The sequence below is a fragment of the Ischnura elegans genome, chromosome 1 (genome assembly GCF_921293095.1).
Source record: "Ischnura elegans chromosome 1, ioIscEleg1.1, whole genome shotgun sequence".
In the NCBI taxonomy this organism is placed as follows: domain Eukaryota; kingdom Metazoa; phylum Arthropoda; class Insecta; order Odonata; family Coenagrionidae; genus Ischnura; species Ischnura elegans.
In genome coordinates, this window is record NC_060246.1 from 105,039,497 (window position 1) to 105,061,366 (window position 21,870).

A 21,870-nucleotide genomic window follows, 5' to 3' on the forward strand; every position below is an offset into this window, starting at 1 on the left:
ATGAAATAAATGGCTTTCCAGATATAGAAAACCAAAGACCTCCGCTAATATCAATTAAGAAATATATACAGCATATGAAAATTGAACTTAAGAAAACTCTTAAATTTAACCGATGACGAGCTTCAATATAGTATTTCTCAGTTGATCGCAAGCCAGAATCGTTCAGATTGCCTGTATCGCCTATATTTTAGGGAAATTATCGCTAAATAATTCTATAGACGAATACTAATCTAAGACATAACGATGTAGCACAATGAACAAGGCACGTCAATTCTCGTGTATTCAAAGTATCCCAACGGTTGTGATTATCTTATGATAAGGGAGCACCTTGAATGGAGAGAAGAAGCTCAGAAGGGATGGAAATTGATAGGTAATTACCCAGATATTGAAGAAGCTAAAGGGCTAATGGATCTCTTCAGAGGGTTCATAAAGTGTCGGCGAGGCAAAATAAAAAATATGCAAGATGAAGGAAAAGAGGGAAATTGCTTCTGCCCCCATTTTTTTTCTAGAGTCTTCCCCGAAAGAGGATGAGGGATGCTGGCGAAGCGGAGGAATTCGCCTCGGGAACGTCGTCAGATCAGCGGCAAGAAGGAGATAGGGACAGCATGAAAGGGAAATGTGGAAGGCAATTAGTTTTGACAAAAATGAAGGGGGCCCGGCGCTATAAAGAAAGAGACCGCATTAACGTAGGGAAAAATAGAAGACAAGCGAAGAATGCTGCCAGTGGAAAGGCGACCCTAAGAAGGACGGGAAAGGATAGTGAATGCATTCAAGAGCAATATATATTTTGGAAGAATCGACAGTGGCTACTAGAAAATACGATGGTGAAAACAAGGCAGTCGTCTTTCCATTTTCATGTTAAAATTAATAATAAGGAGTGGTGATGGTGGAATGAGGATGGGGAAGGAGGAATGGTGATTTGCTTATATGGTCATGGGGAACGAATATCACCGAACATAACCATGCAATTAATAATAATGTTCATGACCTTTTTAAAGGCTACGTCCGAATGACTATCCAACAAATTAATAAAAAATAATGACATATTCTTTTAACAAATCGTACGGCTTCAAGGGTAAATATGCGAAATGTTTGCCCAATGGAAAAATATATAACTCTCGAATTTCACTCATGAATATTTTCACACTTACGAATAACTTCTCTTTTTTCAGTGAAATTCGCAATTTTTCATCTATTTCCATCGTATACATTTGAAAGAAAAAGCATTATTCCATTCACTAATTGAATTCGAAACTAAACGTATTTCATGAACTAATAAATTAGCTGTCAACCCGGGTGCCAAACTAGTCCAGCTTGCTTTTCTACGAGTGAGAAGTTCATTAGCAACAAGGAAGTAGACTTGACAAGAACGGAACGAGCGACATAACCGTAAGGATCGATTTGATTCATCGACCAGGACCAAATTAAAACCCCTTTATCGCAACTTTATACCGCATGCAAGAATTAACACGAGCCAACAGCATTGAGCCAGGCACGAAATGCAGCTCCGAGCGTGGCGAGTAATGAAAATTTTGTCACGCCTCCAAACAAAGCCGCCATTCTGATTTGTACAAGGCGTATAGAGACTTCTCCCCTTGATACGTCCCATGCATAACGCATATCCCTTCTTCGAGCCTAACACATTACACCTCTTGAAAACGGCCGAGCCCCGCCGAAATTCCTCGGTCGGGATCTCTCATATACCCACGCATTCACTCCCACTCCAAACACCCCAGACTAAAGCCATCTCATCCCTAAAGGGGGTAGAGCTCTTCCCTTTCCCCCTCCGGCCTCAGCTCCTTTAACCATTATGTCCCTCCTCCTCCTTTCTTGCCACCTTAACTATCGCCGGGAGCACAAAACGAACATGGTCTACGGATATCCCAATATCCTTCACTATTTCGCGATTCATTCAACGTGGGGCGGATGAAGGTGCAATATCAACCTCCATGGGCGTGACTACACACGCATAACGAGGGTGCCCCACGGGCCGTCGTGGTGTTAGTGCGTTGTGTTTTGGTGCGGACGGGAGAAATGTGTTAAGGGATGAGAGGGGAGGAGCAACAAGGAAAGACAAGAGACACGGTTTGTGAGAAGGCAGGAGAGAAATTTTTATCCTTGCCACGAGGGACTAATGGCAAATATATCCCCACCGACTTAAAATATACATTTTAGCGTATAAATTTTAACCATATGCTCACGTATATGAAAATATTTCTATGGAAAATGATATTTCATTAAAATTTCAAAACAATAACAAATATAACAACAAATACCATTTAACCAACAGCGACAGCGAGAAAATTCACCTAAATTTTCGGCGAAAAATGTTTACCTATTTGAAATACTTAAGTATTTTAAGCGGCGTTACGACAGGCACGTAAGTACGATATTTCATGCACCGTTTCTTAAATGGAACAAATGTTTCATTTGATATCATGAATTTATAAGCTCTGATTGAGAAAAAAATACTCAAAATGTTGGTGAAGGTGATGCATTATTTGTTCAAAAATGCTGATCAAATTTCAGGAAAAAATAAAAAATAGCAGTCACGTTTTAAGAAAAATAATGGTGATTCCAATTTTCCACTCATACCGAATACATATGTTATATTCAAGTACTCACTGTAACAATGTGATGAATATTCACTTTTAAAAAATTGAAATAAAAAATTGAGTACTTCAATAGATTTATTTAGCAACAGCAAGATGCTTTGGAAGGGGATTTACCATCCCTTAGGTTAAATTCCACAAGGGGGATTGCCCCTTCACTACTCCCACGGTAAGGAAGTGGGTGCTAGCGAGGGGGAGAGAGTTTATATTCGGTGCGTATTGGGATTAAGATGGGATCGGAGAGGACTCGAGGAAGAGGAGGAGCGGAGAAGATTGAGAAGCTCTGGGGCGCGGAAAGCGGGTGTAGGCAGGCAGTTGCAGGGATAGGCCGCGGTCGCTATTCAATGGGAAGGAGGAATACGCTCCTCGCAGGGTGACATCAATAACGTGGGAAAAGCAAACACGGCGTGCCTCGGCTGATCCAATGCTCTCTCCGCACCCGATCGTTCCCGACCAAAAGAGACCTTTGCCACCCCGTCGCTCACTCTCTAACCACCACCCTTGCTATCTCCATTCGCCGAGTGCCTAGATTCAACAGCTACTGTCTTTATTACCCTCCGCTCGCATCGGCCGCTGGATAAAGCGCTCCACTTCGGCACTTCAATGCAACACAAAAGCACTGCAACCATTCATTGCATAATTGTGCCCATGAATTTTTAAACATCAAAATCCACATATGGGGACTGAGATAAAATGCAGTTCTACACCAACAGTGGGAATCACCTTTGTAACACCAAGAGTTATGATACCGAAGAGTAAACCTCGTCCAGGATAAAGCCGCTGAGGTGTGAAAGCCATAAGTTCATAGTATAGGAGGCAGTGTCTTTTGCTGAGTATTCTTCTGGGTAATTGAAATACACTTAGCTATGCAAGAGCGTTCATGACAAGACTCAAAACTTACGATGATACCGTTGAAAATATTGTGATAGGAACTCAAAATTTGAATCCATGACTTACTTTTCGTCATGTTAAACCACCAGATGTTAAATTCAATCATATTTTCTGGTACAAATCAGGATTTAAACAATAACGTCTTTCTCCCTACTATAAAGCTTGGAGCACATACAATAATGATCGTGTAAACATAATCAAATACAAGAATTAGCTCGCAGTGGAATTGTGTAAATAATAATGTAAACTTTCAATAAACAATTCCGCACATTCATACGATAATGCAAGGTCAAACTTGAGAGAGTAATTCTCCGGATTCCCTCAAGAGTTACTCCGCTTGCACTTCATTATTTCAATGCATTTGCACCCTCGGATCATCCCTCAAGCGTCCCAGACAGAGCTGAATAATTCACCCTCCCGGGATAATGCGCAGATCACCACAAATGTATATAACATCCAGCCCGGATGGGGGAAAGAAATATGACATCAGAAACAGTCACATTAGCCAGTGAACCGTCCTAACGCGACGGTAGAGAGGGAGAAAAAAAACTAGGAACTGTCTCCGAAATCAAGGGAAGAAGAAGAAGATTATAAGCAGAAGAGAAAGGGGCGGAGTTCCGTCCTCTTTTCCGTATGCGAATTCAACATTCCGCTCGATTTCCCTTTCTGTCGCTTAATTCGTCCCCGGGGACTTCTCCTCCTCCGCCCCCGGACACTGCCGCCGCGGTTCAACCCTCACCGCCTCCCCCCTCTGCACCCCCTTTCAACCACCCCCACCGGCCTCACCCTCATTGATAATGTACGGCTTGCTTTTCTGTCACACGAAGAAAAGGGGGTCGCCCACGGGGTTGAGGACCGATGGGGTAAGGGATCCATAATCACCCTCTAACCCCCACTCTCCTCTCCTCCCTCCCTCCCTTCCTTCCACCCCCATAAACCGCACCCTTTTCCGCTTCCACTAACTTGCGCCATATTCCTCGTCTCTTTCTCCTGCCGACCTCCCGGCCGTCCACGGGGGGAGAGGTGGGTGCCGCTGTCGGAGAAGGTCGAGGAGGAGTGTTTTGCCCGGAAAAAATGGAAATTACGGGAAAAGATGATGATGAGGAGGAGACAGAGGTTGATCTGGACGGAGAAGGAACCAAGGTATGGGTTGATGAAAGGAGTTGTGAAACTAGATTAAGAAAAAGGAGATAGGAAATAATACTAAATGAATTGATGGACTCGAGAGGTCACATGAAATTAGTGTAACAAATATATTACACTTTGTAAATAGAATCGTTCAATGTATACAACAAAAAAAATACTCAGGGGAAAAATTAAATACTCTCACAACTAACGGTATGCAAATCATCGTGCCAATCATAATCTCGATAACGACAGTGTTTTCAGTCGCATGTAAGACGAGTTTTTTTAATGACATAGTGAAATACCACCTAAACGCTATTTTGACACTGATAATGCATTCTAGCAAATTAAAAAAATCATGTGACTCAAATCTAGCCAACAAGTATTGACAAAAGAAGGAATGGACATGAACAATTAATTAGTCCTTTGTTGCCCTTTTAGACTTGTAGACTTTTTAGTACTTAAATTGATTCCGTGGAGAACTCAGAAGAGGAGAAGTAAAAGGTGGGAAGAATCCTCGGCATAACAAGAGGTGCTAAGAGACAAGTATAATGAAGCCCCATCCATAAGCCAAAAATCTGCTCTTCATAAGCACTCCATAAAGTGCCTCAAAAAGGATTATACCTCCGCTAAAAGCTCTTCAACAGTGCCAGAAACCTATCGTTGTGGAAGACTGGCATATGAGTTATCACACATACGAAATCACTTATACAAAGAGAACCATTATGATTCACATCATGACTTAACTCATGAATAAAAGGATTAGGCATGAAGTGAAAGACCATAAGCAAAAATAAATAACTCAAAAGCGTACCCAGGTGGTGAAAGGCACCGAATATTGATTTCAATCTTAACCCTTGACGGAATGAAAGCTGAATTTCGTTTTTTTGTCGACCTATCACATTCGTTCTTTTTGCAGTTTTTTCTACGATCGAAAGAGTAATTTGGGACTATGATTTTCAAAGTTTTTGAACCTAAAATTTTAATGGCGATTGCATCTCATATACATAGATAGGAATATATTTTAAAATTGTATAATAAAAGCAGTGATTACGTTTTCGACATTCAGTACCATTTCCAAATGAAATTACTATCAAAATTTCGGGTCGGTTCCTATAGTTTTACTATGATAATGTTAAAGTATAAAAATAGCATTTTTATAAAAAACACGTTTTATTAATAAGAAAAAATACGGCCTACGGCATGGTAAATTTCTGAAAATTTAAAATGCTATTGGTGAGAAAGTTAAAAGTATTAAAAGTTAAAAGTTTTAAAAGAAAAGAGAAAGTTAAAAGTTTTAAAAGAGCATTTCAATATGAAAAACTAAAAACGTGGAGCGCAAGTAGGATTATATTCGCTTTCGCCAAGAAGCAAGTCTGATATGCATTGACCAGCAAGTAATAAATTTATTATATAATTTATTGATCATGAACTCGTAATTTTTTAAACTAACGATTGGAGTCTCAGCGCGTTGTAACTGCAGATATTAATACCCAAGCATGAAGAAAGACGTAGGGGAAACCCTGAACAGAAGAGGGCTAGTGGAGGAGAAGGGATGGGCTGGAAAAAAAACGGTTCCAAACGAATAGCAAAGGAGCAAACTTCTCCATCTATCGAAGGGGGAAATCCAGAAAATCCCTCGCCCCGCCACGAAAAGAGGCCGGATGAGGAAGCTGGCGTCTAGCAGGCGTCACCCACCGGGATATACCCAGGCGACCGGCAGGAGAGAGAGAGAGAGGAGGGTAAACTCGTGTGGAGGGTGCGTGGAGGATGGAGAGTTTTCAAAAAGTCCCCCAAAACTGTGTGTGAGCGCGGAGGGAAAGAGTAGTAGACTGCTTAGGAGATGAAGAGAGCGGGGGAGGGGCGAGGCTCCGGCAGGGCGGGGTCCTTGGGCGACGGGCGTCGGCGATCTTCCCCCATCGCACTGGAGAGGGTGGGGCTGGCGGGCGGGCGCGGGCGGACCGAGAGCGGCAGAGGGTTTCCCTCTTCCCTGCACCCGTGGGGTTCGTTCCAAAGGGTGTGGTTCCCTCCTCCACAAACCCTACCTCTCAATCCGGGTACACTGAAGTCTTCGCCCAGAACATCTCTACGTTTTCTCCCTCTCTCTATCTCTCCCGCAAAAAGAACGCCGAAATCAAATCGGAAGGGTTAAGGTTGAAAAGAGAGCAAAGGTGGCCAACCAAATTTATCGTGCTGGCCACTCTGGATATGTACAAGGACGGACCCAGGATCGAAACTGGAAGGGGAAAACCCGAGGTCGCTCAAGTCGTAACACAGAAAAGGTAAACCAAAATTTCAAGAAAATTATAACAGCGCTTTATTAGTTTTGAAAATTATTTGCTCGAATAAAATATATCTATTTTAATTAAATATTTTTTGCAACAATATCATAATATAACAATTTTTATAACAATTCTTGGTTTTAAAGAAAATTTGTTCAAAATTTTCGTTACTCTTGCTTCTAGGGGGGAGGGCAGCTGCCCCCCGGTCCCCCCCGCTGGTTACGCCCATGGATATGTATCATAGTTCTGCGAAAATTCCTCAGAGAAAAATTCACTCGCTTTGACTAGGATACGAACCCGGATCCCTAGATTTCCGATCGAGTGCTTTAGCCAGTTAAACTACCGAGACGTCTTTCCCCCCTGTAAAATCCTGGTCAGGGCGAATGATTTTTTTCTCCGTAGAATTTTCACATTATTTGTGCATTGCGGGTGACTCCGTTAAGTTTTAACCGCGGTTAGTCCCGGTATACTTTAATTACTCTCATAATTCTGCGAGCTGCATACAAAATTTCTTAAGTTCAGTTTTGAATACGTGTATGCTAAACTAATAATTTTTTTTCAACTTATATCAATATTCACCACTTTTACACAAAAATAAACAACGAACATCGTCAAAATCGAATGTAAACGATGTGAACAGTATCAACTCGACGCGGTTCCACCCCGAAGACCGAGATGGTGAATCTATTAATTTTAACCGCGGAAGCCTAACTTTTATGAAAATATTATAAGATTTCAAATAAAGTCAGAAAGGTATACATAATGACAAATGTATATCGCTGAAGTTATACTTGCAGAGCTTTTTTTAAGCCTACACATCTTTTTCGTTACTTTGCTAGAAATAATTTTAAAGATATTTTATCCTAATGCGTAAAACCCCGAAAGCTTACTATTACCTTCAACGGAACCTCATGTAAATTATTCAGAGAAAGGAACACACCACGCAGTTCGAAAGAGGCCGTAAACTTCCAGAGTTTTGAGTGCACGGAGTAGCTGAGAATTCGGCAAATTCGGTAAATAGGTTAAGATATGGAGAAATATTTTATATAAGAGTCATTCACGATTTCACAGATATGACCTCTTTGATTTGAAGGAGGCTCGATGAAAAAACGGAGATATTCTCTAGGTAAAGCTAGTTCAAAGCCGTGAAATGAAAAGCTAAATTAGCATTAATTGGTACTTGAAGAAGAAGTTGATTCAAGGTCGAAGATGAAGGTGAGTGAATCGAAGGAAATGAGAGGAATTCCCGGGAATCGAGGGGGCGCGATTCCGCAAACGACAGGTAACATTTGAAGACTTGGATCCCCTTTGAGACCCGTGGGGAGCCCTAAACTAATTCCGGATCTTGGAAAGAGCACAACGGAATGGTCCCTGCTAATATTACCCATTTGCAAGTATAATGACTCCTTTAAGGTTACCAATTTCGGTAGGCATCTTTTTACATAGTTATGTGAAACTGGTACCAACCGACATATAGGTATAAAATGCCACACAGCTTCTTAATGAGCTTCACTTCAAAAAGGGCGCTCACATAGGTAACCACGCAGAAGATAAAAAGAACATAAGAAAGAACCTAAAACGTAAATTGAAGCAGCCAAGACAGCACCATTTTCCTCCTAACAAGAATATACCACCGCAAAGAGCAATAAATTTAAGTTTATGTCTAAGGGTATAATGTAGGTAAACGCCTTTCAAGTTCTAGGTAATGCTATCAGGGAGAGAAACATCAAGACGCAGATGACGGTACTAAACGATACCTTGGTAGAAGATCCTCACGATCTCGTTCCGGATCAAATTCCTTATTAACTACCATGTATTAATTTCTATTTAATGCCTTCTAATAATCAATCCAAAGTTCAATTATCTTACTTTTTACAACTATTATACTATTAGAATTTCAAATTGAGTAAAGGCAATTGAAGCATCTTATAAGTCACGCCTTCAATTTAGAAAAAAAAATTAGGAAGAAATACGTCTTTGCATTTCATATTTTCCACAAAAATGGAAAAATGCCCGACCTGGAAACGTGAAACGATTCTCGTAGCTGCAAACAGCTGGGCCCTGTTAATCGCGGAAATAGTCAAACTGCCAGGTCTCCCGAACTTGTTACATCCCGACTCCCGACCGAGCGACTAAGTGAGCCGAACACTCGATTCCTCTCTGATGGAAGACCGCGGGGGTTTTATGTGAGGGTGTTTTGCTGAGAAGGCGAGGTGGGGGCGAGGATGTGGTACAGAGTGAGAGAGGGAGAGAGAGAGGAAGAAGGGAAGGAAGCAAGAGGGTGGGCGTCTTGCAGTTCGGGAAGGGGTGGTATGGTCCACGGTGATGGAGCGGATTCTTCCCGGCGAGAGGAGAGAGGCACTCCGGCAAAACTTTCGCTCTGCAGAGAGAGAAGGAGGGAAAAATAAATCCGCCCACCTCGCAAGCAGTTTTAAGACTCTCCTCTCCTTCCCTTACTCTTTCACCCCCCTTGTTTTGCGGTGATCCAGAGCACTGCGTACACGCACTCTCGAGTGACGAACCTTAAAGCTCTTTCGATCGTACGAAGATTTGTGGCTCTACCTCTCTATAGGCCATAGAAACAACCTCCGAAGTCACGCCTTCAATTTAAAAAAAAGTGATTGACGTAGAGAATATATCATTGAAATTTTCTCTTCAGGTATTATTAATGGAATTATTTCAATGTTTATGGTGTACATGAATTCATCAATACGCAAATATATACTTATGAACAGCACCTGAGACGGCTATGAGCAATCGGAGCTACTGATTACTCATGATTGACGCGGAAATTTCGAAGCGTCCTTTTTTCTAGCCATATCACCTATGAACCATATCATTCGGTTCCTTCGTTCCCATGCCTCGGCTCTGATTGATTCACCACCTCCGTAGGTAATAACGGAAGCCTCTCAAGCCTCTCAAGAAAGCACTGCGATGGCATTCATCAAGTCAATCACCAAAGAACTGCCTCTGTCTCGCAGGACTAATTCAAAGTAGATATAGAAGTAGATATAGGGAAGCATATGTCATAAAGACTGGCCGCGGAGCTGATAAGAGTTAAACTTAAAATTCTTCCGACCTCACGTATAGCGTATTAATCTTCCCGCATACACAACCCACACGCTATTTCTGCTTGATGGAATAGCACCCCTACATGTAATGCCGGAAACCCACTGTCTCATCAGTTTACCCCCTCGTAAACACTGCCGCCCTTCGGCAACGTTCGCTTCCTCACCTCACGAAACAAGTGCGACGATGCGGTAAAAATCAATGCGGCAGGGCTTTAGACTTGCGTTGCCATGTCGCGTGTGTACACAATATTTATGAATGCCTGCAACCTTCATCATCTTATCCAAACCTCTCACCCTGCAATCCCCCAAACATCCATCGCCCTTCGCTCAGCCTTAAACTCACACACAAACACACAACTACATGCTGACTTAGCGTTAAATTCCCTTATCCCACCAGTTTCTCCAACAACGTTAATTCCCTCGTTCGGACCTCCTCGGAACATCCCTCTCCATGCCCATGAACCCTTTCCTCCAGAACGCCTTCGGATCCAGAAAGCTTCGCTCTCGCCCCACCTTGCGTTCCTGCCTCTGGAGAGATCCTCATCTAATACCGGCGGTCTCTTGTCCCAGGTTGGCTGAGGAACCGCTCAACTCCTTAAGCCTGCCTCCTCCGTTGACTTAGCCCCTTTCTTCGACGTGTTCTCCCAATGTTTCTGTTTTCCCTTCCTCACTTTCGTGACCTCTTCCTCATAGGTTTCGTACCACTCACTCTCCTCCACCAACCACGCAAAACTCCGTTCCTTCCGTTCTCATACCTCCGCTACTTGACTTGATCTCCACTAAAATTCTTCCCTCCTCCTACTATAAGCCCTACTTTTTCCGTTAAGTGTAGCTGTTACACTCTTTGCACGCAACGCAATCTTGTAGACTTAAATGCTCACGAACAGCACTGACTTCTTGGCTCTCTCCAAGGAAAAATGAGGGAGAATGGGTACCCCTCAACATGGCAATGGGTATATAACATGGATTGCGAACAAATTGTGGAAAAAGTGATGGAGTCTAAGATATATTTAAAAAAATAAGTCGGAGAACGGTCAGAATATTTTAGTGGTAATAATATTTCAGGACTATCTCTAGACAAATTAATGGAAAATCATTGACCCTTCTCTACTTTCTGGAAGAAATTTAAATGAAAATAATAAGTCAGTCAGAAACAAAAGACCAGAGTAAATGATTTGTCATTAGCTTCAAAGGCACTATTTTCTAGAGGAATACATATCGTTATTCACTTAAGCCCATGGCAATAATATAATTAAGAAATTAATGAAATAATAATGCCTCAATACTGCTTTATCTTTATTACTTCTTGGAAAAATTCTTAGCTTCACAAAAACTCATAATCTACGAAAGGAAATAAAAAATTGCTGACTTTGAGGCACCATTCCAACTGATTGCTAAGCAAAGTATGCATCATTAAAATTATAATTAATAAACTACATTTTATTTAAAAGGCCACGTACAAGAAGTTATCCTTATACATTAACTATCAAAAACTACTACCAAGGTTAACAATTAAAAACTATTAACTTGTTCTTCGTTCATATCATTATGGATGAAAATATGTTCCTTGGCCAAACTAGAGCCATATTCTAAGTACCTACTTTCCATAAATTTTCCTCAAGATACATGATAATGTTCTTGTTGGCAACAAGGAAAATATAATTAAAATTGATTTGTTCTTAAATTTCTAGTTAATATTTACACGAGAAATGATACCTTTTCTTGTGTACGTAAACACATCCAAACAAGAGGTGGTGTACACCACGCGTTATCCCTATCTGATAGGATTACAAGCTGTTTTTCACGAAAAAAAATCAAAGCCAAAAGCGGCTCACACTCATCACCCAGGATTAAACACTCCAGACCAAAAAAAAGCGCAAAACGTATATTTCTTCCCCAAGGTCCGTACTTACTTAAAGCTTGATAACTCCTTAACTCGCCATAATCCTCCTCACCAGGGAGAACATTTAAACGCTAACTTCCTGTTTTCACCCCACCCTGGCTCCTAATTCTCCGTTTCCCCTAGCGCCATCCACAACGCCCTAACACGGACCTCTTCTCCTCATTCTCGGGGCGTCTCTTAAGAACCATCTCCTCTCCCCTTCTGAAGGGTCGTTCTACTTTTAGTCTAGTGTTCCCAAGCGTCCTTTCCCTTCCACACTCTCCTGCCTCCATTCCTGTATCCTTCCTCGTTCCCTTTTTTTCCTCCTCCTTCTCTCTTTTCCTCCCTCCTGGCTGTTCTCACACGCATACCCCGCTAGCAGCTTCCCATCAGCTGTCACACTTTCCTCCAACTGCGTCAAGGACCCTCCAGGGTGGGGAGGAGAAGGTCTTTTAAGCCCAACGTTTATCTTCAAGAATCTTCTTCCCATTTTCCCTGTCTTTTCCCCCAGGTTTTTACGTCCCCCCTCTTATAAGCTAAGCATTAGTTACTGCGCCACCGCGTATACTACGCGCGAGTGCCTTCTTCGACGCACAACAATTCTCGGGAGATGGATCCATTGCATCATACGGCTAGAGGTTCAAAGTGAAAAAAGCTGGGAAAAGTTAAGAATATATCCAATTTATAGCTGGGAGCTCATTGCGCAGATGCTTGTGTACGGGACAACAACTCAATTCATAAGAACCCCAAACGAAGATTTTTTATAATTTTTTTTTGGTACAGCAAGAGTGACTTAATCAACAACATCAATAACGCTCCGGTCCAATTCATATATTATCTCTGCTCTCATCAGATAGTAATTACAGTATTTCTCAAAGAATGGCTATTTATCAACTATAACTTCTTTAGTTTTTACTGTTTTACTAATATCGGCAAAATTACCCTACTATACGGTATTTTTAACAACCAATATAAGTTCTGCCGTAGGTATATAAGTAGATCATGGTATTAATATACAGAAAAAACTATCTTTTCCAATCAAGTACTTTTAGAAAAACTATGCCCAGACAAGTACCTCAAGAAGGACATACGCGAACATCGCATATCTCTCTACACTCTTTCTCAGCCGACTCGTAAACCCCAAAATATTACGGTAGATACGTAATATTTCACGAGGGAATGCAAGCAGCACTATCTAATTTCCATTCATTCCACATTTAACCCTTTTTCGTCTTTTTTTAATAAAGGAGAGAGAAAAAAAAATGCAGGGGCGCAGAAAAGCTCTAAATTGATTTCATATCATAAGCGGAGCGAAATTTTCCTTTCTCATTTTCAGGAATGACGGTTTAATCGGGTTGGGCGCAGGCAATATAATTCACGGATCTTTGAGGACTTTACGGCGAACTCCATTAGTCTTGGCAAGGCTTAGCGTGAATTCCGTGACTAAGTACCACAATGATGAGATCAAGTGGACTGAGCGCACACTCGAATTCAAACAAAATTCAAAACAAATAAAAAAAACAAGCAGAATTAAAAAAAAACGATCGAAATAAAAAAACGTGCGAAAATTAACAGGTGATGCACAAATGTGAGTGACGTCCACTTGAAAGAGTAAAATCCATCAAAAGTATCTGTTGCATATACGAAATTTGCCGGGTTCCATTCCCATAAATAACTATGAGAGCGAGGCGATTCACGAGCCAACATCGCATGGAAAATACTTTCTTAGCCAAACATTCATGGGTAAAAATTTATACATAAGGATCTATTCCATCATATTCAGCTTTCCTCTTCGCTCGATCAATCGTTCCCTTATATATAACCAATTTCTAGCTTAAATTCGTAGATAGTTCATTGAGAAGAGGTATTGCACGACACACGAATGCCAAGCAAGTCCTGACCTGTGTTTAAATATTCAACACATTTCAGCCCAGAATCTAGAAAGCGATATGTACAAATAATACGTCTCTCTTAATGAGTACAGAAACGCCAATCTTTCGTGAGGCTAACCAAAGTGACAAAATCCTACACGATAACGCAATCTCAAATTACCTGAAATATAATCATAATCGTAAAAAGGATAATAACTTCAAACACAGCACGCAATAATTTTTCACCGAAATCTAAAAATTTCTTTTAAAGAACGCAGAGAGGATTTGAGACGCTGAACATTCTTCCTCCAGACTCCTTGAGACGCTCAAATTTACCGTTGGATGCAAAATCAACTCTAAGAGAAGGAAGAGGAGGAGGAAAAATAATACGAGGAAATTCAAAGGGGATATTCGCTGATGACTGCCGCTCATATTTTCCGCGAACATCGCATTTATTCCGGGGCGGTAAACCAAGGAGACTGGTCGGTGAATAAATTCCGCGAAAATTCGCCCAATTACGCCTCCGCAAAGAGATAAGGAACGCACACAAACACATACATGACCCTTTTAAGGATATGGGGGTGGGGGGGGGGAAACAATAAAAAAAAATATGCGAGGAACCCTTAGAGTAAAGGCGAAGGGAGGAGAGAAGGAGCGTGCTTGAACTTAATCAACTTTTTTTTTTCGTTCTTCAAAATAAATAATAAAAAAATCCCAGTTTTCTAGGTAACGCCGCAGACTTGATTAGGGGGGTAGGAGGAACTCTGGGCCATCACCAGCACCACCACAGCCGAATGGGGTGGCAAAAAAGAAAGCCAGATAGGCGGTGAGGGAGGGGGAGGTTTGCAGATGCATCTCTCAGCAGTTAATGCCCCTCCACTGGTTGCGGAAATAAAGGATTAGCAAGCAGCCGAGACGAGCTAAAGGATTTTAAGGAGGAAAAGGGGATTGGTGGAGTGGAGGGGGGTGAGTAGCCGAAGGAAGTGGAATGGAATACACTACTATGTATATGTAAAGGGTCTAGGGCGAGTAAATAAAAACGTGAAAAGGATCGTGACAGAATGTTTCAACGCTCCTTCCAGTTATTTTCTTTTTTTTTAACTCCTCGAGAGATAAAACAGGGAGAAATATTCCGGGAAGGGATCCCGCCATAGTCGAGAGCGTTGGGTGGGACGCACGCCTGGGAAGAAAGATGAATCTTTTTCGGGGTGAGCGAGAAATGAGGGAAGGAATGATCCACGGAAAAGCCCCCGCGGGAGACAAGCTAAACAATGGGCGCGCGAAAATTGTAATGCGTGCCACATAAAAAGAAGAGAGGGAATATTATCATTTTTGTTCCGAACAGAGTTCGCACGTCTCCGTATTTTTCCCCACCTCATTCAAGAGAACCCGTCCACTTTTCGCGATGTGCGAAAAAAAATTACTCCCGACGCCGAAATTAAGTCGCGAGCGGAGCGAATCAATCTGTTTCCGCGAGAGAACACGTCGTGGAAGTGTCATCACGGCGAGAGACCCCCGCTGCATAATTCCAGAATAACCCCTTCTACACCCTTAATGCATCCACGACGTGCTCTCCGTACCTGTCTACTCCGAAGGGAATTTGCTCGATAAAGCGTTACACCTGCCCTTTTATGAACCCAATATATATTCACGGCCTCCCCATCTCCATATCTCTCGTCCGACAACAACGCTACGCTTAGTTGATGCTTGAAAAAATTAGAGTAAAAAAGTAAACACGAAACGAAAAAAATGGGCCTTCGTTTCCCTCGTTGGCGCTGCTGCCACCATGCAGAAAATTAAAGACTGAGACCATTAGGAAATTTCGGGAGACAAATCTATTCCGGAAAAAGAGGGTGAAGGAGGAGACGATGTGGAGGGAGGGAAGATGCAGCCAGCGACGGACTAATTATCCTGCCCCAAGTAGCGGGAGGCTTGCGTGTTTCTTTTTCTGGAGTGTGGGGGCGTTGGAGGGAGAGGGCGGGGATAGAAAAGGAGCTGCCGGGGAGGGATGGGGGGATGATGCGGGAGGGTAGCGGTGGATTTTGGGTGCTTGTTTGCCCGTAGCAGGAAGGGAGATACCACCGCGGCAGGCTCTCGGCGTGCTGGTGGAAGGAGAGAAAGGTGGGATCGGGGGAAGCTAGTGCGAAGGATGTGGGCGGGGTACGGTCCCTGGGCCATGGGAATTAGGGAGCGAAAAGAAAGCTGGTATTGCGGGAGTGTCGAGGGAGAAAGGGAGAAGCGCGGAAGGCGCTGGATAAGGGACGTCGGTCCATAATTAAGACGGTCGCAGGCAAGGGCTGTTGGAGCATCGCAAAAAAATACTACTACGGCAAACGCAGAGGGAGATGAGTGTATTTTTTAATCGCAAATAGACGAAGGGAGGATGGTAGTAAAGAGAGAGAGATAGCAGAAGACGGGAAATGAACGTTCAGGCGATTGCACCCCGTGGTGAAGAAATTGTTGGTAATAGGGCAGACAGCAAGCGTCACCACTTAAGGCGGGTGGCGAGGGGTTTCGATGACATTAAGTCTAATGACCACAAGAATGCGCGACGAGGAAAGCAATTACAAGTTCTTGTTTCCCCAAAAAGAAACATTTGGGTTTAGAAAAGGAAAAAGAAACTTGATCTATCCAACAGGGTAAGTTGATACAACAACAGGATAAGTAGTTTAATCATGGAAACACCTTAAAGGAAGTTAAATACTATGAAAACAACCATACTTGCTATTAATTAAAAAATATATAATTATTTTATTGTTGAATTACTGAGCATCAGTGTGAACATACATTCTTAAACTCCCACAGAACTTAATATAGGAAATCCTATATGTTAGATAAGTTAGTGAAAATACTGTAAAATAAACTACATCACGCTGTGACACATCAAATAATAACCACATAAATTACGATTAATAAAACTCTTCATTTTTACATTACAAACATTGATTAAAATTAATTTTCCATCGAGTGTAAAAAAAGGAAACATTTTTTCCACTCACGCTTACATCACTCATGCTTCCCCGAGCATTTGCAAACGTCAGCAGCTTACTTCGAGAAGAATCACTCCACATTGTTTGAATTGACGCAAGGCTTACCCGAGAGAAAAGACGAGGGAGGGAGACGAGGGAGAATAAAACTCTTTGCACAGTTTCGACTGCTTTTTGAACTATTCCTCGTTTTCTTTTTTCAGATTCCCTCGTCATTTTGATTAACTCCATTCTTCGGCACGTCCGCGCTAATCTTACATTCCAGCCCGAGATGATCTTGAAATCATTATTATTTCTTTTTCTTTACAACTGCGAGAAAATGTCTCGAGTCGTGAGGATGACAGACGGGAGGAGGGATACTTAATTTTTTTTTCACTCGCTCCATTCTCCTCACTGAGAAGTAGATGGATATAAAAAAAAGGTTGGATTGGAACTCTAATCTAAAAGCTGGAAAATACTTGGCAGACATAGAGGCTGCTCGAATATTATGGAATCCGAGGCACGGAGGAGGAGGAAAGGGTGGTGGAAGAAGAAGGGTTTGAGGCGGCACAGATAAGGATTTTGGTAGAAGCGGGAATGGTTGGGAGGGAGGGCAGCGGCAGGGTTCTGCTGGCTTGAACCCCAGGGTGGGGTGGAACCCTGGGGGGTTGGGGGGGGCAGAGAGCGCCGAAGAAACGCCCGCTGGCGGAGGCAAGATTAGTAGCTCGGTTGGCACAGTGATTAGACGGGTTTTCCGTGGACGTGTACAGTCGTCCCATTCGGCCTAACAATGGGTGAGAGATATTCCACATCCGCGGAGGCTGGAAGCGAACTAATATGCCGCGGGGCAGCGGGGAAGGCGCGCACAATGGGCCCCCAGGGGTAAGGATGCGACAAATGGAGGGCTGGATCGGGGTGGTGGAATGGAGGGGTAAATGATGAGGACGGATGTAGTGATCGAAAGAAGAGACAATAAAGGGGATGGAGAAGGAAATGGCACTTCCAGGCATGATTCCGCTCGACATCATTGGATGGCCACAAAGTCCCACTAAGTTCCAGTTGAAAGAATCAGGAGAAGTATCCGGGATCCAAAATCAATGGAAAAATTTAGCTTTCTAGGTATTTTATTGAATTTGGAAATTTATCTTCTCCTATAATCATAAGTGTAAGGGAGGAAGGGTGGAAAGCGACTCAGCGATACAGCTAGTCTGTAACTAAGGACAGAAACCAGAAGGGGCTAAATTTTTTATCCTAAAGATCAATTTATGAACTTAAATCTGTTCCATAGAGTTCATAAATCCCCAGTGATATCACCGCAGCGAATAGGAGTTTAAACTGGATTCCAGTGCAAACATTTTGATATTATTAAAAAATAGTAGTGTCCACTTAAGGCATGAAAGAGACTAAGGAGGAGATACTCATCAAATGATTTCTCTGAAAATTAAAGGCAGATTATGGACATCTCTGCATAAAAAACGTTAGAACTAATAGTGCTTAAGCAACTGCTAATTATTTATAATGGCCATAGGGTCATACTTTTAGATTTACAAACACTTGTGTTAAATATGAAAAGCTGATGCAGGATGAGGAAAAATAGAAGTGATTCTAACGTACATATATTTACATATTTATTATATTAATACGGCTAAAATTAGCTCCACCATTCTTTAATTAAAATAACATAACTACCTACCACCACAATGGCCGACTCTAAGCCTACCTAACTCATGCATACGAATTTAAATTTTTATTCACGACTGACCAAGACGTAAACAGGAATAAAAGATCGCCAGCTCAGACATCATGAAATCACTGTATCTACTTCAGAGAGCGTCCAAGGCTGGCTGCTTGGAGACAGCGGGTTACGACTCCGATCAACATCACTTGCCCACATTCCTCGGGTGCACCGAGGTCAAGGAAAAATCACATGACGTATAGTGGGGTCAAATAATTGGTCAAGCAAGAATACGAAAGCGAAGAAGACGAGAAAGGTCAACTTGAAAACAGACCACGGCAAATCGTAGAGGCTCTGACATGAAGCGTTATCCTACGCAAGCAGCTGAAACATTTTCTTTATAAATCGATTTTGCATTACTATTGATGATTCACCGCTACATTCAGAAAGTATCACATTAAAGCTTTCCAATGGTTTTACATCTGGTAAAAGGTATTGGAATATCCAAGAAAACTACCTTCTCTTACAAATCGAAGCTCAAAGAAATACTTGGCTGTATTAAAAACCACTGTCAATCATTCATTTCCTGTTGAAGCCTTGAACAAAGCTAAGTAAAAACAAAATAATAAACTTCTGCCTTGTGCCAAGAAATTAAAAAAATACATTCGATCAAAATCTCATTAATGGATATAGTTGGAAAAATACAGTCAAATCGCCCGGTAGTAATATGGGAATCCGATTTTTACAAGAGCACCAATCCAAAATTCTAAAGCCAGTAAAATTTATTTCATATTCCGATAATGGCCATCGGTTGTTTCAATTTTAATCCCAGGTAAACTCGATGAGCTATTAACTTGTACCCATGTTGAACGAGCGAGCTCTTAATGGATCAATTTCATTGGTCCCAACAAATAAAAATTCACATAAATAAAAATCACCTCATTTCTATCAAACTAGGAGAGAGTAACTCATTTAACGGGCCCTCCACTGTGAGGGGGGCGTGAGGGGAGGGGGAAAACGAAACAGGAGCTACATCCATTTTTCGCGAGCCATTACTTCCGCGGACGAAGGGCCTTTCACCTCCCGAAAGAGAGGTTGCAAAGCGGCGGGCGAGCGACGCAAACACACAGACATAGATGGATAGATAGGCATCAAAGCCCATCGGCTGAGCCGAAGCGCGCACGAGCGAAATACATCAAACTGATTTATTCAATCACTACGATGGAATCCACGTCATAACGAAGAGGAACGGGCGGCGTTTCGGGAAGTATAGATAGAGAGAGAGAGAGAGAGAGACTGAGAGACGCGCGGATTTTATAAAACTCTTGCGCTTGGACGATGAAAATAAATAGAAAAATATGTACAAAAATAAATGGAAGGAATGAGAGAGATAGCGATTCCGGTGGCAGAAAGGCTGTGCAGGGATACACCACGAGGGAGGGAAATAAAAACAGGGGTCAGAGAGAAGAGAGAGGAAAAGCAGATGGAAAAATAAAATCCCTTCAAAAAAAAAAATATATATATGATGTGGAGAGGGAAGGTGGCAAAGGATAGCGAGAGAGGTCGGTGGCGTTTGAAGAGTAACAAGGGGGGTTTTTCGGGAAAGGGAAACTTTGACAGACTTCGGCGAAATCAATGGCCAATGGAGAGGGGGAGAGGGAGAGTTGGGGGGCGGAGGTTGAGCTCATTTAGATGGACCAGCAGGGGTTTCGGGGACGACCCCGCCGGCATTTCGACTTCATACCGTCGCCACTGTTCTGATCGTCTGCGCCTCAAACGCCTTTTCCCGCCGCCTTGCCTGTGTGCTTTGACTACACAGCGTTATCTCAGTTCCGGTTCAAATTCAAATCGTTTTTACCTTCACACATAAAGTTTCCTAATATTTTATATCTCACCGATGTAATTTTCCCTGCCCTCAAGATATTGTCCTACATTAGCATGTAGAATATTTACGGGTCCGATGTAGAGTGCAGAAAGCATTACGAGGCTGAAGTATTTTGGAATTATCATTAAGAAGCGATTTAGGCATATGATGGTCATACCTGATATCTTAAACACATCTCGTCCACGTCTAAATAGTCAATACTACATCCAAATATTACCAAATGTCATCAAGAGAAAGTTCGACAAGGCTGTAGAATTTTACTATGTGGCAGTGATTAGAATCCTTCTCTTCATATTTTAAGATCAATGGTTTATGTCACCAGATTCAGCCAGTACGAGAGAAAGTTTTGTTAAGATTTTCATTGTATACAATTGAAGAATATCCTCCAAAATTACCTTTGAATGACAATATTTTGTGCAGCACGAATACATTGAATAGCCAGGTAAAAATCTCTTCAGAAGCAATATTCTTAAATACTGACTTCAAATCGCAGTCCAGCACATTCCTTCAGCGTTTCCTCATATTTCTTCCCAAGAAGATCGTAAGTAACCCCTTGTGGTCCCTCAACATAGCCTTCAAACGAGGAGTCGAAAAACGTCGCCTTTAAGAATCAACCACTCTTTCCCTAACTACACTACAATGGGCTCTGAATTCGACCAATACAGCCGCTGTCGGACGACCGGCAATTTGCTCATACCTATCCATTTCCTCGCAAACTCCTTTCTCCTCGCATACAGCCATTTCCCTTCGATCCGAAACACAGCTCCTCTAAACACAACACAACGGCTCCCCCAAACCACCACCCGCCCACCTCTCGACTGCCTGCGGCGCCGACCCCTCCAGCGAAGCCGGAGCGAAGGAAAAACAAATATAAAACCCCCTTTACCCTTCGACCTCCCTCCGAGTGACCTAATGGCCTCTCAATCCCCGGATGAGAGGAAAAGAAAGCAATAAAGGAAGAGGGAAAACAACCGTCAAAGTCACAGCGGCCACCGTCGCTATGTTGACAACCCCCATTGCCTTGGAAGAACAGCGGGGGAACATTCTAATTTTCGAGTAGATGGACACCTGAATTGGAAAGGGAAAACAGAGAGCGAAGAGGTTGTACGCGAGATACAATACCGACGAACGTTGTGTTTCCTTTAAAAGCCTTATGAAACAGTCAAGGAAAGACATTCTCGATAAAATATTCAGGGTGAGATACAGCCAACTTGAATTCTCTATAATTACATATCTGGCATATAGCAAACTTCACTTATTTTTTCAACCAAATTTCTGTATCACATCATGATAACGCTATGCAAAATACTAGCAGAAGTACTACATATGAGGGGGAAGGAATATAACCTATATGTTACTTAAATAATATTTATCATGACCAAATGATTTGGCAGCAGGCATACCATAAACATCGCAATATGATGCCAACGCTTCACTTTTCTCCACCCCAAAATCTAAGTTATCACGGAAAAGACACCTGTCAAAGACTGTTAGACACATAATTGAAACTGGAGGAAATACATCATACTGTTACTTAAACTAAAACTAAAGAATAAGCTAATACGGGGGGCTGAACTCCATTAAAAAACCTCCACCACATAACGAAACAC

The 21,870-nt window shown here is 42.2% G+C and overlaps 1 protein-coding gene across 5 annotated transcripts in view; it reads right to left on the bottom strand.

Annotated features, from left to right (window-relative positions):
- The window catches only part of LOC124167603 (RNA-binding protein Musashi homolog Rbp6), a 716,673-nt gene that overhangs the window by 456,230 nt on the left and 238,573 nt on the right, over positions 1-21,870 (bottom strand). The gene's annotated exons all lie outside the window — the stretch shown is intronic.